At 49.2% G+C, this 15,416-nt stretch overlaps 1 protein-coding gene across 2 annotated transcripts in view; it reads right to left on the bottom strand.

The window, feature by feature from the left end:
- The window catches only part of raly (RALY heterogeneous nuclear ribonucleoprotein), a 41,950-nt gene extending 27,682 nt beyond the window's left edge, over positions 1–14,268 (bottom strand). Inside the window, exon 1 of one of the 2 annotated variants that reach the window (XM_078092707.1) lies at positions 14,147–14,268. The gene's annotated coding sequence lies outside the window, so the exon portion shown is untranslated. The remainder of the gene's footprint in view (positions 1–14,146) is intronic. The other variant, XM_078092708.1, reaches the window with a different exon arrangement.
- Positions 14,269–15,416: the final 1,148 nt, after the last annotated feature.

Here is a 15,416-nt window from a genome sequence, read left to right as displayed (position 1 = left end):
GCCCTTTTGTGTGCGAGTTGTGTTTCGTTGTTCTGATCACAGGTCACATCTACCTCCACCTGAGGGCCCACACACACACACACACACACACACACACACACACACACACACACACACACACACACACACACACACTACAACACAGAGGAGGCAGGATGATTGACCGTCCAATAATCCCTTTGTGTACGAGCCGCGGCGTCCCACAATGCACTTCTGCCACTTCTTGAACCACCACTTAAAAGTTTTCTGGAAATGTCACAAAAGTCTGCTGGCGAGTCTTCTCGCCTTCAGAGAAACGCGCCAGTGACGCCGCCCCCCTCCCTCCGCCCCCCCCCCCTTCAACCCCCCCAGAACAAAGTAAAGGAGAAGCTTGTTTTTGTTCACGTCTGACTGAATCAGAACAAGTTTCCTCCGGTTGGCGCCGTGAGCCCGAATAGAGGACGAAGAGAGAAAACAATGTGTTTGTAGACGACGGAGAAACGTCTCTAAAGGCCTTTTTCTTCCCCGGCGACGCTGACATCCAGTTCTTCATATTTAAAACCGTATGAATACAGCAATACTTATTCAACGGAGATCATTTCCCATCGGACAAACGTGAATGACTCCATGACGTAGGTATTCGAGGTTGATGGGGGACGTTTTGGGGTGGTGACGGGTGAGTGACGGGAGAGACGCTCCTCACCCGTCGGTGGTTCCGGTGCAGAATCCACCGAGCGTGAAGCAGTGAAAGAAGGAAGCGTTGAAGAGGCTGTGAGAGCCGGACGGAGGGAAAAGCTCCTCATTGATGCACGTGATGCGACCCGATGTGTCCTTGAGTTAAAAAAACAGATTAAAGGTCAAAGCCAGCAGCCAAGGTCAGAGGTCAAAAGGAGTCGCTCAGCGTTTTATACGCCAGGAAACGTGGAACTGTTGTAATAAATAAAGTGAAGCGTCTTTGAGTTTGGCGTGTGGCGGTTAGAGAAAGTAGGTCCACAGCAGCCAGACAGCTTCACAAACAACAACAACAACAACAACAGCCCTTTCTATTAGGGGTCAAGGGTCAAAAGATCAATTCAAAGGAAACTTACACACTTATTTCTGGCAGGCTTGGTTTTGATTGACAGTCTTCTCGTGTCCACAAGGAGAAGCGGGTTGGTTGAAGACATCTTCACGCAAGAAAACATTCACCGAAAACGAAACCGTTGTTACGGCGACGTGAGCTCAGCGGCGTGGGAACCGGAAGGAGGCCGGCGGGCCCGTTGGCCGTTTAGAAAAGTGCGTAAACAAAGCGTGCGTCTGCCGGCGCGGCTCCCAAACCCTCAACGCCAAAGCGTCTACGAGCGAAGCCTGGGGAGATACAACCACGCCGCATGAAATATTCAGACCGCCGGTGGAGGCCGGCGAGTTTTCCAGCGTGAGAAGCCGTTTGTCAGCTGGGGACAAATGTTGTCAGAGTGTCACAAAGCTTTACAGATGTGCAGCTGAGCGAGAAGGAGGAGTCTGCAGATGTTCCGAGAAAGGAAGTCACCTTCTTTCTGTCAGTTTCTCTTCTCCCTAGTTTCCTGTTTCCTTGCCTCCTCTTTTTTCCATCGTGTTTGCACGTCGTCTCCCATCTTCTCCATCTGCACTTCATCCGTGTTTCTCGTTCCGATCTTCTTCCTAACTGTCGATGCCACATCGATCGCGTGCCTCCTCCCAGCGTCTCCTCTTCCTCCCCGGCTGATGACCCGGAGACGCGTTTTAATTATTTCCCCTCGTTTCTCCAGACGAGCTCGCTTCATCTCCACAACCTTCCCGACCACTTTAAGGTATTTTCCGTTAAACAACCAGCAGGATGTGGCTGCTTCCACTGCAATTTGGAATTAAATTGAATTTTTCCAAACCAATTTCCCAATGAAGCCATTAGCGTCTGGAGCCCGGCCATTTAAATCGCTTAATGTTGTTAATGTCCGGCTTCAAGCGACATTCCCCAGAGAAGCGAGAGAACGGCGGGCAGCATTTGAACTTTTGACGCCCGAGCAATGGATCGTGGGTAATACCTTGTGGCGAGGCGGCGGGAATAACGGAGAGGAGCGTGTGCGAGTGTGTCGATGCAATAGAGCGTGTGTGCGCGTGACTGAGAGGAGGGGAACCTGCCCGCCGCGTGTTTCCGTACCGTCGTTCAACGTTCAATGTTAGTGTTGCCACCACGAAGCCCCCCCGCTGGCAGAACCGGCGCCGCTCACCGGCCTCCACGTTCGGATGGAACCCCCCCGCCTGCGGTTTCTGAATACGAGGCAGGCGGAGAGATGCGTCCCGGGCGGTGGAGCCGGTGGATAAATCATCGCTCTGTGTAGCAACCAGACTGGACCCGATCTGAACACGCGTGTGTGTCAGAATCACTCCGGACCAAACACGCACTTCACAAATCTGTCACTGCGAAATCTTTCTAAATGAATAATCGGCATCCCTGGTTGCCACGGAGAGCCCCGACCCCTAAAGGAAGCTGCCTTTTTTTGCAGCAGTGCTTCTACTCATCTGGGCCAAGCTCCTTTTCATCCTTCGCGAGGGAATTTGTTCTTGGACCAAAAGCAATTTCCTCCTCATGGAAGCTGTTTGAGGAAGAAGATGGCGGCACGCAGCTGCTCATCTCCAAGTGGTTTGATTCCCTCATTTACTTTTAAGCGAGTTGCAAATAAATCTCAGCATGGTTCGGGTTTTCCTCCGACTGGCCACATCATCATCATCCTCGTCATCCTCGTCATGGTACCATGAGAAGAAGAACTACAGTTGGCCCGGTGGAAGGCAGACGATCGGTTCTGCTGCAAAACGTCGGTGTCAAAAAGGAGAAAAGTGAAATGTTGCCATTTCTTAACGGAGGCGATCTGGTTTTGCCCTGCGGGGATTTCACATTCAGCGCCGCCGTCAGAGACCTGTGAGCGGTCGGCAGGTTCGAGGACGGAGGCGCCGAGGACACATCTGGGATTTACTGCGCAGGGATTGAGGTGGATTTCCGTTCGCGAATCTCAGTCAAATAAAGAGAGAAAACACACTTTCAGTGGTTTTTCAGGTTATTAATAACTTTGCTTCAGAGAGATTTAAAATGAAAAAAGTCCATGAAAGAGCTCGTTACCTTTCTCCATTTTTCTATCCGAGCCAGTTTCTGTTTTCTGTTTCTGTTTCGGCTCACGTGAGTGGAGCAGCGGGTTTTAGACCCGCCCCCCCAAATCCTCTCATTGGTCGAGCCCCAAACTGACAAACACCGGCTCTCTAACCCGTTCACGTCAAGTCACATGACAGCAGACAGTGATGGAATGTGAGGAAAAACATTTCATTTCTCTGTCGGATTCTCTCCACATTGTTGTCACACACTTTAAATAACAACCTGATGAATACGTCGCAGCCTGTGCTCCTTCAATATGGGACCAATTTCCACAAATAACATTTTGATTATTTTGTTATTGCTGCATTCCAGCTGCCTTTGATGATGCCGCAATCAATCATTGTGTAAAGCAGCAATGCATTAAAATCTGGATCTCCCCCTGAACGTATGGAACCACACGGCTTCCCCTCTGGTTACAACCTCCACCCCCCCAACAGACACACTTGAGATAAAGTGAAGCAGACACTAATCAGATGCACCCAGAAAGGTCAAGGCGCTCCCATTTCCACGAGGAGTCTGTCGATGCCTAAACATATTACTTAAAGGATCAAACCTGATAACCTCTTTCCCACCTGCGTGCGATTGGTCCACTCATATCAATAGCGCTCACGCCGTTACTGTGACCCCATCCTTCACGAGAGGCGTATGCATTATTCACTGCTTGCGTTTCTGCATCTTTGCATAATCACGGGCGTCTGACCTCCAAAGAAAGTGCTGGAATCTTCTTTGATGACTGAGACACGAGGAGAATTATTGAGTGAGATGATAAAAGACAAAGTGTCAACAATCAAAACAAAGACTAAACGCATTACAGTCAATTGAGACTTTTGATTATAATCTTGCTCGTAATCAATCGCTCTCAAACACGTCAAACACTTGAGAAATCCAGTAGGACATTTTTGGTTTTATCGAAATATCTCACCTGACCTTTCGTCTACATTCCCGTGATTGGTTCAAAATACCAAAGTCAATCACAGTAAGCCCCGCCCTAAAGCATCCCCTGCTTCATGGTCAATTAGAGACCTGTCAATCAGTGTCTAGCCCCGCCCTAAAGCATCCCCTGCTTTATGGTCTATTAGAGACCTGTCAATCAGCGTGTAGCCCCGCCCTAAAGCATCCCCTGCTTGATGGTCTATTAGAGACGTGTCAATCACAGTAAGCCCCGCCCTAAAGCATCCCCTGCTTGATGGTCAATTAGAGACCTGTCAATCAGCGTGTAGCCCCGCCCTAAAGCATCCCCTGCTTGATGGTCTATTAGAGACGTGTCAATCACAGTAAGCCCCGCCCTAAAGCATCCCCTGCTTGATGGTCAATTAGAGACCTGTCAATCAGTGTGTAGCCCCGCCCTAAAGCATCCTCTGCTTGATGGTCTATTAGAGACCTGTCAATCAGCGTGTAGCCCCGGCCTAAAGCATCCCCTGCTTGATGGTCTATTAGAGACGTGTCAATCACAGTAAGCCCCGCCCTAAAGCATCCCCTGCTTGATGGTCTATTAGAGACGTGTCAATCACAGTAAGCCCCGCCCTAAAGCATCCCCTGCTTGATGGTCTGTTTGACTCTAAATGGACCATCATTTACTAAATTAACGTTATGCTGTATAGAAGAAGAATTGGAACTAGAGATTTAGACCATAAACTCATGTTTACAATGTTTATTGGAAATAAATCAAGACAGAAGTAGTTTTCTCATAGACGTCTATGGGAGCAGAGGAGTCGCCCCCTGCTGGTCACTACAGAGAAGTAGAGTAATTTCCTCATAGACGTCTATGGGAGCAGAGGAGTCGCCCCCTGCTGGTCACTACAGAGAAGTAGAGTCATTTCCTCATAGACGTCTATGGGAGCAGAGGAGTCGCCCCCTGCTGGTCACTACAGAGAAGTAGAGTCATTTCCTCATAGACGTCTATGGGAGCAGAGGAGTCGCCCCCTGCTGGTCACTACAGAGAAGTAGAGTCATTTCCTCATAGACGTCTATGGGAGCAGAGGAGTCGCCCCCTGCTGGTCACTACAGAGAAGTAGAGTCATTTCCTCATAGACGTCTATGGGAGCAGAGGAGTCTGCAGCTTTTAGACACTTTCACATCGACTTCACTTTTGATTTATTAGTTTATCCATTAGTTAATCCAAACATGCAACCGGAATCCCTCTTTTTGAACACACACACACACACACACACACACATTCAGTGTCCCTCTCACACTACAATCCGTATTCATGTCAGTCTTTGCTCCGATTCTAATGTCCTAAATATTCTGACGAATACAACGTTCTTTGTTCTTTGAAAGAGAGTTCTTGTATTACGACGCTCACATATTGTCATTATGTCATTAGTATTATTATCAGTGGAATAAAATGGTCTGAAAATTGTAATAATATCGGTTATCACAAATAATGTTGACGCAATACACAACACACAATAGATACCGTGACTGGTTGTCAGTGTCTTTCAGGGAGAGGACAGCGTCAGGAAGAAGCCACCAGCTGAGCGCGAGCGGCTCGGTTGGACCTTCCAGCTGAGCCGAGGGTTTAATCCATAATGGCGTGCTGTGGGGGGGGTCGGGGGCTCGCAGGGGGACCCTGCAGGGGGGTCAAGTGTGAGGAGACCACAGACCTCCCTCGTGTCCCAATATGGAAAAGATGTGTGTTTCACACGAATTAGAAAGAGAGAATCATTACGCGGCTGCATATTTCTGCTCGGTTAATAACCTTTCACGTATCGGCCGCACGCTTGTGATCGAATCAATGGCCGCCGTCTGCACGTTACGGCTTCGCAATGGGCCCCGGAGGGCCGGAGGGAGTGGGAAAAAGAACCGATAAGAGTGTCAACGCAATGCTGACCCCCCCCCTCAAAGACGGGACGCTCGGCATGAACTCGTTACTGAATTGTCTGTTTGGAAGTCACAGGCGTGCAAGAGGTGCAAAAGTGCATTAAACACACCCTCGCCTTTTATCACTCAGTTTGGCAGCATTGTCTTCGGGCTCGTCTCCCAGAATGCCGCGGCCGCGGCGTTTTAATCAAAGAGCATCTCCTCAGCTGTGGGCGCGGCGCTCCGGCGCGTTTCAAACTGAAATGTCACAGGGGGGATTTAGGCTTCGTATCACGGGAAAGGCTGCCGGGAAAAAGCTTTTGAGTGAAACGCAACCTGGTTGTTGTTGGGACATGAGATAAACACCGACGACCCCCGACCCCCCACGGCCCCCCCTATATGAGAACTACATAAAATACAGTTCTCTTTCCAGAGGGCGGAGCCAGGTGAATAACCACGCGTGTGACACATGAAGAGGAACCATGACGTTGAGGCGGTCACTTGTTTTATAGCTTCATAGCCGTCCATATTTTCTACAAGTGGTTTCTGATTTTCATGCCATAAAAGCAGGAAAAGGCATTTTGTTTATTTGCTCTGGATCGGCGCCTCCTGTGTCGCAACGCGCTCTCAGACACAGAATCTCAGCGTGCGGTCGGGGAGGAAAAAAAAACAACCCGGAATGAAAGAAGCTTTCGCCGCGTGTCCAAAATAATCATTTTCCAAATGGGTTTGATTGCGTGTCGCTGAGCGTCGGGGCGCGTCTGCCTGTTTCAGGGAGGGGAGAGAAAGCAAAGTGCTTAAAAACATCAGAAAGCCCACAGCGGGGGGGCCGCCATTACCCATCAGCCCCCGCCGCTCCCCACTCCTGTGTCCAACATGGGCGAGGAGAGGGCCTGTCGATCGCTGGGCTCTGCTTGAGCATCAACGCGCGCGCGCACACACACGCAGACACACACACACACACACACACACACACACGTGTGCGGGGCCACATTGACACACGTGACTTCTTCGCATTTGTCCTGCACTCAAAGTTCTGCAGGCAGAGAAGCTTTTGTTGCTGAGATGCGGCCAGAAGAAGGCCGCCGCCGAGCCAAAACGGGCGCGCAGACTCACTATCGGGCAAAAATAAACAACAACAACAACAACAACAACAATGGGACGTTCACACGCTCAGCGTCGTGAACCACTTACACCAAGTGCGATGGCTTGAATGTAAAAGCCAACGCTCTGCACGCCGAGCCTCGTTCCTGTTCGCCGATTGGATTCGACGTCTGAGCCGCCTGGTTTGGTTCGTTGGATCTCGCGGTCGATGCGTGGCCGCGGCGAGGCAGACATTCGTGAGTAACAGCGCGGTGTCAACGTAAAGGGACGCGTCACAGGGCTTCAATGAAAGCACCGGCATGAGGGTTCGGCCTCATGAGGACCGTGTGACGCTCGCTTTGCTCCCAAACAACGAGCGCTTCGTTGTTCTGAAACGACCGGCGAGGCCGATCCGCACACCGGACGGTGTCTCTACAGATGTAGCTGAATAAGAGCGACACAGGACCCGTCGGACGGATTTGTACGTTTCGACCTGTGGGGGACAAACCGCTAACAGAACTATGGAGGGACTTAAAACCAATGAATGGCCGAGCTCAGGCAGCCACGCCCGTTTCCACCTGACGAATCCCAACCGGATCCAATTCATCGTCATGTTTCATCAGCTGTTCTTCCTCCTTGGCTCTTGGCACGTTCCTCCTCCCCGGCTTCCCCTTCCTTGCATGCCTCCTGCTTCCTTTCCTGCCTCCTCAGCCAGGCCTTCCTCCCTCTCATCCTCACATCCGGTCCTTGCATCCCCCTGGTCATTCTTCTCGTTTAGTCTTCCTCCTGTGCAGAGGGAGGCGTTTTGTAAATCACCGTCCCTCCTTTAGATCTCCACCTCCCCCGTCCGTCCGTCCCGTCCGTCCCGTCGCGCTGCTATCGACTGGACGATTTAAGCAAATAAGTCTTTTCTGTCTTCTTTCCCGTCTTTCAATCAATTGACCGGACACGGCCAAATGATGATTACCTGCCTGGACAGCGAATGGCCCTCCGGTTAGACAGCCAATATTCACAGTGCTGTCGTAGAACTGGTCTAAGGCCATCGTTTAATCACCGGATCAAATCAACCTCCTGAATCCATCCAAACAGCTGGTAACATCTGCGTGGACGGAGGTCTGAGGGGGAAAAACAACGTCCGTTCACACAGAGAGGAAATATGTTTTAGAGAGAGAGAGAGAGAGAGAGAAGAGCTATTGAAGAGTTTTTCATGTGTTTTGCTGACCAGCAAATTTCCAATTTCATTTTTTCACACAGAAATCAACAACTTCGTAGAGCGTCCCATCGGCCACGTGACCTTCACACGACAAAGGTCGCGGGTCAATATGAAAGTATTATGGATAATGAAACCTTTTGTGTATCTGTAAGCACATTGTATTTTTTAAGTGCTTTTCTACAGTAAACGGGGAAGCAGCTGTGCTCATTCGTCTTGCATGAAAATAAGGAATCAGAGGGACATTTTGTTTGTTCTCAGTAATAAATCATCAAAGGGGAAACATCTTTTTCCAAGCACATTAGATTTGCTGCTTTTATGAGAACTCGCATGTTTCGTTTTGTTCGTAATATTTCTGGCAATTTCTAAACGTTCTAAAATACAACATTCTAAAAACTAAAATGTATTTGCTGCTTCCTTTATAACCAAGCTGCTCTGTTCAGACATAACCTCTTATTCTGCTGTATTTTACCCCTCTCCTCCACCCTTCACCTCCTGCCTTTCCTCACGCCACCTCTCCTCCACCCTTCACCTCCTGCCTTTCCTCACGCCACCTCTCCTCCACCCTTCACCTCCTGCCTTTCCTCACGCCACCTCTCCTCCACCCTTCACCTCCTGCCTTTCCTCACGCCACCTCTCCTCCACCCTTCACCTCCTGCCTTTCCTCACGCCACCTCTCCTCCACCCTTCACCTCCTGCCTTTCCTCACGCCACCTCTCCTCCACCCTTCACCTCCTGCCTTTCCTCACGCCACCTCTCCTCCACCCTTCACCTCCTGCCTTTCCTCACGCCACCTCTCCTCCACCCTTCACCTCCTGCCTTTCCTCACGCCACCTCTCCTCCACCCTTCACCTCCTGCCTTTCCTCACGCCACCTCTCCTCCACCCTGCAGCCTTTCATCCCTCCATCTCCCGGGTCACGCAGGAGGAACTGGGACTAATCTATGAATGGCTTAGTAACATTTTCATGAAAAATTCACCTTGGTTGCATTTATAATTCAGCGCCCGCCTCGCTTTATCAGTCATTAGACACACACACACTCATGCACACACACACACACACACACTCACACACACACTCTCTGCACCTTATCTTCTTCTTCTTCTTCTTCTTCTTCTTCTTCTCTCAGCCTTCTTATTTCTACCACACCTTGATCTTTCCTCTCATCCTTTCCTTGATTCCTCTCCTTCTTTCCTTTGTCTTTTTTTTTTTTCATTTCTTCTGCTTCTGCACCTTTACGTCTTCTTCATCTTCCTCCCGCCGCGTCGGGTCACTGGCTTCTGTTTCCCAGCTTTAATTCTCTCTCTTATAGACGTATAAGATATAATTCATCCTTCGTCACAGGTTGAGACGCCGTTATCCGACACACGACCACAACATGAATTTGTTTAATCGTCGTTGCCTGCAGATGAATATTACGTTCGCTGGTTCAGAAAAGAAGAGCAGAGTTGAAATACTAAACTCACAGACGTTTCATGATGTTTTATTTTGATATTTGGGGTTTCTTTGCCTCTACAATCGGATGGAAAACTGCCCACTTTTCACTGCATTGTCTATTTGCATCTGTGGACTCCTCCTCATTTTATTGATGAGATATTAGATATTAGTAATTTTACCAAACAAATCTTTAAGAGCTGTTTATCAACGTGAGGATTTCCTCTTGTGCTAAACGGAGCGATACAAAAACATATTTGTGATTCCCTCTATGAATCTCAAACATCAACGGAATGGAAGAATAATCCGGATCCACCGATTTCTGTTCTGGAAATGTAAGATAATCAGGAAGTAATGAGGGGGGGAAGTTTATATATTTTCCTGCTTTTCCACTTATTCATTCAGACTTAGTTTCCCTTCGGCGGCAGCAGCGATCTCCTCCTGGGCCAATTTAGAGATGCAGCGCCTCTTTATTGTCTTATACATACAAATCAAATGTTTTATAATTCCACACACAAAAACCCGCAATGTAAAAGGGAAAGTAGGTTTGAAAATGAATGAAATTGATATCTCAGACTAAATAAAGAGAAGAAATGACCTCGTCGGGGGAGGTTTTAGCGATGGGGGGAGGTTTCTGTTACGCTTCTCTATTCCCACTGCGTGTTCCCGCCTGCGCGCTTCAGTCCTGTTCAACCTGTCAATCACAAGGTAGCCCCGCCCCTGAGCATTTCATTATGCGACGACAAATGGGACCGTGGATAACGAAACGAACGGCCTGAAAACGGCCGCCGGGCCCACGAGCATCGACGTGACGCGGGATTATTCCCAAATGAGAAAGTAGAGATGGAACGAGGCACGAAGAGGAAGAGAGGGGCTGATGGAGAGGAGGGGGAGGAGGAGGGTGAGGAGGGGGAGGAGGAGGGGGAGGAGGAGGAGGAGGAGGGGGAGGAGGAGGGGGAGGAGCAAGGGGGGTCCATCCGTTTCTGCTGAATCAGGGAGGTGGTTGAGTTTCTAAATGTCAGGACTCCTCTTGACCCTCTGACAGCACACACACACACACACACACACACACACAGACACACACACACAGTGCAGGGCTGTGAATGTTGGAGCAAAGAGAAAGAACAAGCGATTTTTATTAGTGAGAGTTTAGTTGAAAACGCACCACTAACAACACGATTGTAACACCAGATTGTGTGTGTGTGTGTGTGTGTGTGTCTGGTCTACACGTAAGTGTGCGTCTCTCAGGGAAAGGCACTGCCGAGCACATGTGTGTGTGTGTGTGTGTGTGTGTGTGTGTGTGTGTGTGTGTGTTGGTGCCACGGTTGGTTTCTCTGGCGCAGTGAGGTTGTGGTTTGTGTCTTGTTAGTCTGGGTGTGATACACTCTGCAGAGTGTGTGTGTGTGTGTGTGTGTTATATTCCTCATCTCCCTTTGAGTCGACTGTAGTTACATTAAACGCAGCGTAATATTAGTTTCTCCTTGTTGGGCCTTTACCTTGAAAAGCCTGAAAACGGCCTTTCAAAATAAACTTCACGCGAAAGGACAGCGAGCTAGTAAAGAAGCTCTGGGAGAGACAGTTTAAATCACGAGGTCCAGAACACGAAGGAGAAGCTGATTTACCTCAAATTAGAGCTCAACGTTTTTATTGCGATCAAGATTTTGACATAAAATCCCTGCAGTGTTTTTAATAAAAAGTAACAGTAGTTCATCCTGTCACTGTCTTCTGCTCGGTGTTGGATTCACCTTCTTTTCTCTTAAACTATTTTTCTTACTTATCAAGTTTCACTTTGGTGCGCTTTCTAGAAACACTTTGTGTCGACAGAGACGAAGGAAACTTAAAGGGCAGGAAGTCAAAGTGCATTAATATAAACCGCTCGGCTGTCTCTACAGCCGGAGAAACACGATGAGTTCGGTCTTTGTTTCCTCGTCAAATTGCCTCCAACTGCCGGCAGACTCGTGGGAAGACGGAGGCGGCATTAAGCCGACGGCCACTTTCCTGCATCTGTGACGGCTGGTGAATTATTTGTATTTGAAACAATGACCCCACGCTGACTCCAAACCAGCAGATGCAATATTCATGGCAGATACTCACCGGCTGCCGGAGACTCGTGATGTTAATTAATCGCGCTTCTCACATGCCGGTTGTCTTCATGGGATCCGTCCAGGGAACGACACGCTATGCTTCGTGTTTCTGTGGTGTTGTATTAGCGTGATGTGTGTGTGTGTGTGTGTGTGTGTGTGTGTGTGGCAGATAATGAGTTTGCACCATATTTACATTTTTAAAGCAATGGGGCCGTTTCCCTGCCGTATTATAGTAAATATTATATATATAATATTTAGTATTATAGATCACAATCTGTTTCCACGTCATAGATCAGTCAAATGAAACGAAATGGGGAACCGAGGAACAACTAAGACCATCGACGTTTTTAGTCTTTCGGTTGGTGGACGACGGTTTTGAAGCAGTAAGCCGGTCGCCGTCTTGTTTTCTGCCGACCAGACGGGGTAAAAGAGGGCGGAGCGAAGAGAACCGCAACCCTGAGGGCGATCAACATTTTGCATTGAACCCGAAAACAAACCTGTCAATCATAAGGTAGCCCCGCCCTGAAGCCCTCGCTGCCTCATGTTTACTCACTGAAAGAACATCATGCGGTTTTAAACCAGCGATTGAGACCATAAACTCACCTTTGCGTGGATGTTTGAATTGCTTCGAGCTGCTCTGAGATGTTGTTGTCCCCATTACACTAAACAATGGAAACCTTTCTTCATGTAGGTGTGCAGACGCATGTTTTTTCAATTAAAAACACCCCCCCCCCCCCCCCCCCCCTCGTTTTCTTCCCTGCTCGTTCGCTTCACAAGGAAATTACGGCCACAACTGACGAAAGGAAGGTGACATGAAAGAAGCTTGAATCTCCCATTTACAAAGGACTGCAAGCCTGAGTTACACAGTTCACGTTCCAATTACTGGACCCCCCCCCCCTGACTGGGACCCGCCGTGCTGGACTACGATGAGCCGGAGGCCTCTTTGCTGAAGTGACACCTCCGGGGACGTCAACCTGCAGCCCAGTGCAGGACGCCAGAGGGGGGGACGCGCGTTTCTATGGACCGGGAGCCCAGCGAGCCCCAAAGGAAACGTTCAGTAGATCGATCGAGGGGCGGAGTCACCCCGAGAAAGAGACCAGCGGTCGACCGGCGGGACGACACACGCCATCCGCAGACACCTGCAGGGGACACGCACGAGCACCGCAGTCCGTCAAAAGCACGAACCCGTGTTCGTCTCCCGTTATAACAGGGGGACGCCCCCCCCACAGAAAAAAAGTTAAAGAAATCTTTTGTTATTTCTCCACCGGCGGTTCTTACCAGTGTGGACGAAAGCATCAGAGTAACTACCCCCCCCCCCCCCCCACCATGGCAAAACACTGATAACTGAAATATGACAGATAATGGTGATGTGACGCTGGCGCTGCTCCAAAAGAAGGACCACAAACAAACGCAGAGCGTTACCACGGCGACGCTACACGGATTGTGTTTTTACTCACATTTCACCGCGCTGCACATATTAAACTTCTCTTCTCCTTCTCCGTCATTGTTGCAATGAACACCTGAACCTGAACCAGCTCAACACACACACACACACACACACACACACACACACACACACACACACACACACACACACACACACACACACACACACGCATATACATCATGTCAGAAGCCGACCTGTCAGCTCCTCCCGGCTGCTTCAGGAGGACCGACATCGACATCGGGCTGCTAGAGTGTGTGTGTGTGTGTGTGTATGTGTGTGTGTGTGTGTGTGTGTGTGTGTGTGTGTGTGTGTGTGTGTGTGTGTGTGTGTGTGTGTGTGGCCAGTAAACACACGTTCACATCCACTGACCGACATTCAGAACTGAGATGAACACGAGCAGCTCCGAGGATGAAGATCAGCCAGTGCACCACCGTCCTCCCCCTCCTCATCCTCGGCATCCTCCTCATCTTCCTCACCTTCCTCAACCACATCATCCTCCTGATACTCCTGATCCTCCTCCTCCTCCTCACCTCCTCCTCATCTTCCTCCTCCTGCTCGCTGCCTCCCGGCATGTTGCATAAACCACATTCAAGTTTCAGAGCAATGAAAATCTCATTCGGCTTTGGAAACGGAAACAAGCACAAGAGTAAGATGAAGAAGATCCGACAGAAGAAGAGACAAGAAAATCAAAATGAATCTTGTGAGATCAGAAATGTTCGAGATATTTCTTCAAATGAAAAGAAAGAGAGAGAAAAACCGAATATCTCAAAAAAAAAAATGAATAAAGAAAGGAAAATAAAAAGCGAGAAGACGCGCTTCTTTTCAGCAACACGCAGCTCCGCTACAACCGCGAGGAATCCAAGCAGCTGCTCGGATTCACTGCGAAGAACTACGAAAAACAAGAGACGACCCGAAGCAGCAACGAGGAAAGAAGCAGTGGAAGAAAAGAGCAAGAAGGAACTGACCTACGCTCAAAGAGGCCGAAGCGGGAGCAGGAGGAGGCGGGCGGGCGGGCGGCTGAGGCTCGGTGTGCGCTCGGTAACCGGGATGGAGCTCTGACTGCGCGCCGGCCGGTGGGGGCGGGGGGAGGGAGGGGGAGAGAGAGAGAGGGGGGGGGCGTACATCAGCTGCACGCCGACGGAGCAAACCACTAAGAGGCTGGGGGTGGGGGAGGGGGAGGGGGGGGGCAACCGCGGGGAGCCCCGTGCGTAATTTGGCACCGGGCTGAAAAAGAGAAGCGCGCGGACGGAGCCAAGAATCCTCTTAAAGGGGACAACACTTCTAAAATATGAATTCCTTAAAGGAGGTGTTGATGGAGCTCGTCTCAGAGGGTGAGGGATGCTCCATCACATCAAGTCAGCTGTCTGATATGATGCTCATTCAGATGTTTATGTGCTTTCTGTCTTATTTTAGACGTAAAACCTGCATTTTACAGTAGAGCTGGTTGGTGGAGACATGCACACAGAGTGGTAAGTAGGCTGAAAAGCTTCATGTTGGCTTCAGAACATCATCCGGAGACATTCGGGTCATTTCATGGCTGCATATTACAGGCCGCACATTGGCCTTACTGCGGCGTGATGTATGTGATGAGTGAACGTGACATTAAAGTCACAGGAAGCAAAGAATAAATGAATAAAAACACCGGAGAGTCCTGTTGTGAGATATATGAGATATGTAGAGGCAGAAATTGTACATTTCAAAAGTATAAATGAGTCCAGTGAAGAAGGTTGGCTTGAGAAACAATCCTTAATTTACTCTTTGCAGTAAATATAAATACTTTACACAGCAGCTTGTAGCTCGTTTAAGTTTGAATCAGTCTTATTTGTGTGTCCTTCCCCTCGTCACCAATGCAGTGATCACTACCGGCCAATAAATGGTAAATACAAGACAGGAAGAAAAAGCAAAACAGGCTGAAACGGTTTGTCACATAATCACGGTGTGAACATTGTTTCTGATGCAGTGAAATAAGAACAATCAGATTCCATTTTTTAATTTACCGCTTTCAAACCAAAGCCAGGATCATTTCATCGCTAAATGTTTTGAAGCGCGGAATACCGGTAACGGATTAAAACCAGATGCTATAAAACCCGTTAAATGAACAATGCAGCAGCACCGAGGAAGAGGAGGAGGAGGGGGGGGGAGGAGGGGGAGGAGGAGGAAGATCTATGGGCTCATTGGAGATACCCGGGTTTACCTCATCAAGACACTTCATGAACTCACGGCATCACAGGGCTG

This window comes from Gasterosteus aculeatus, chromosome 17 (genome assembly GCF_964276395.1).
Source record: "Gasterosteus aculeatus chromosome 17, fGasAcu3.hap1.1, whole genome shotgun sequence".
Classification (NCBI taxonomy): domain Eukaryota; kingdom Metazoa; phylum Chordata; class Actinopteri; order Perciformes; family Gasterosteidae; genus Gasterosteus; species Gasterosteus aculeatus.
This window is presented reverse-complemented; position numbering and strand designations above follow the sequence as displayed.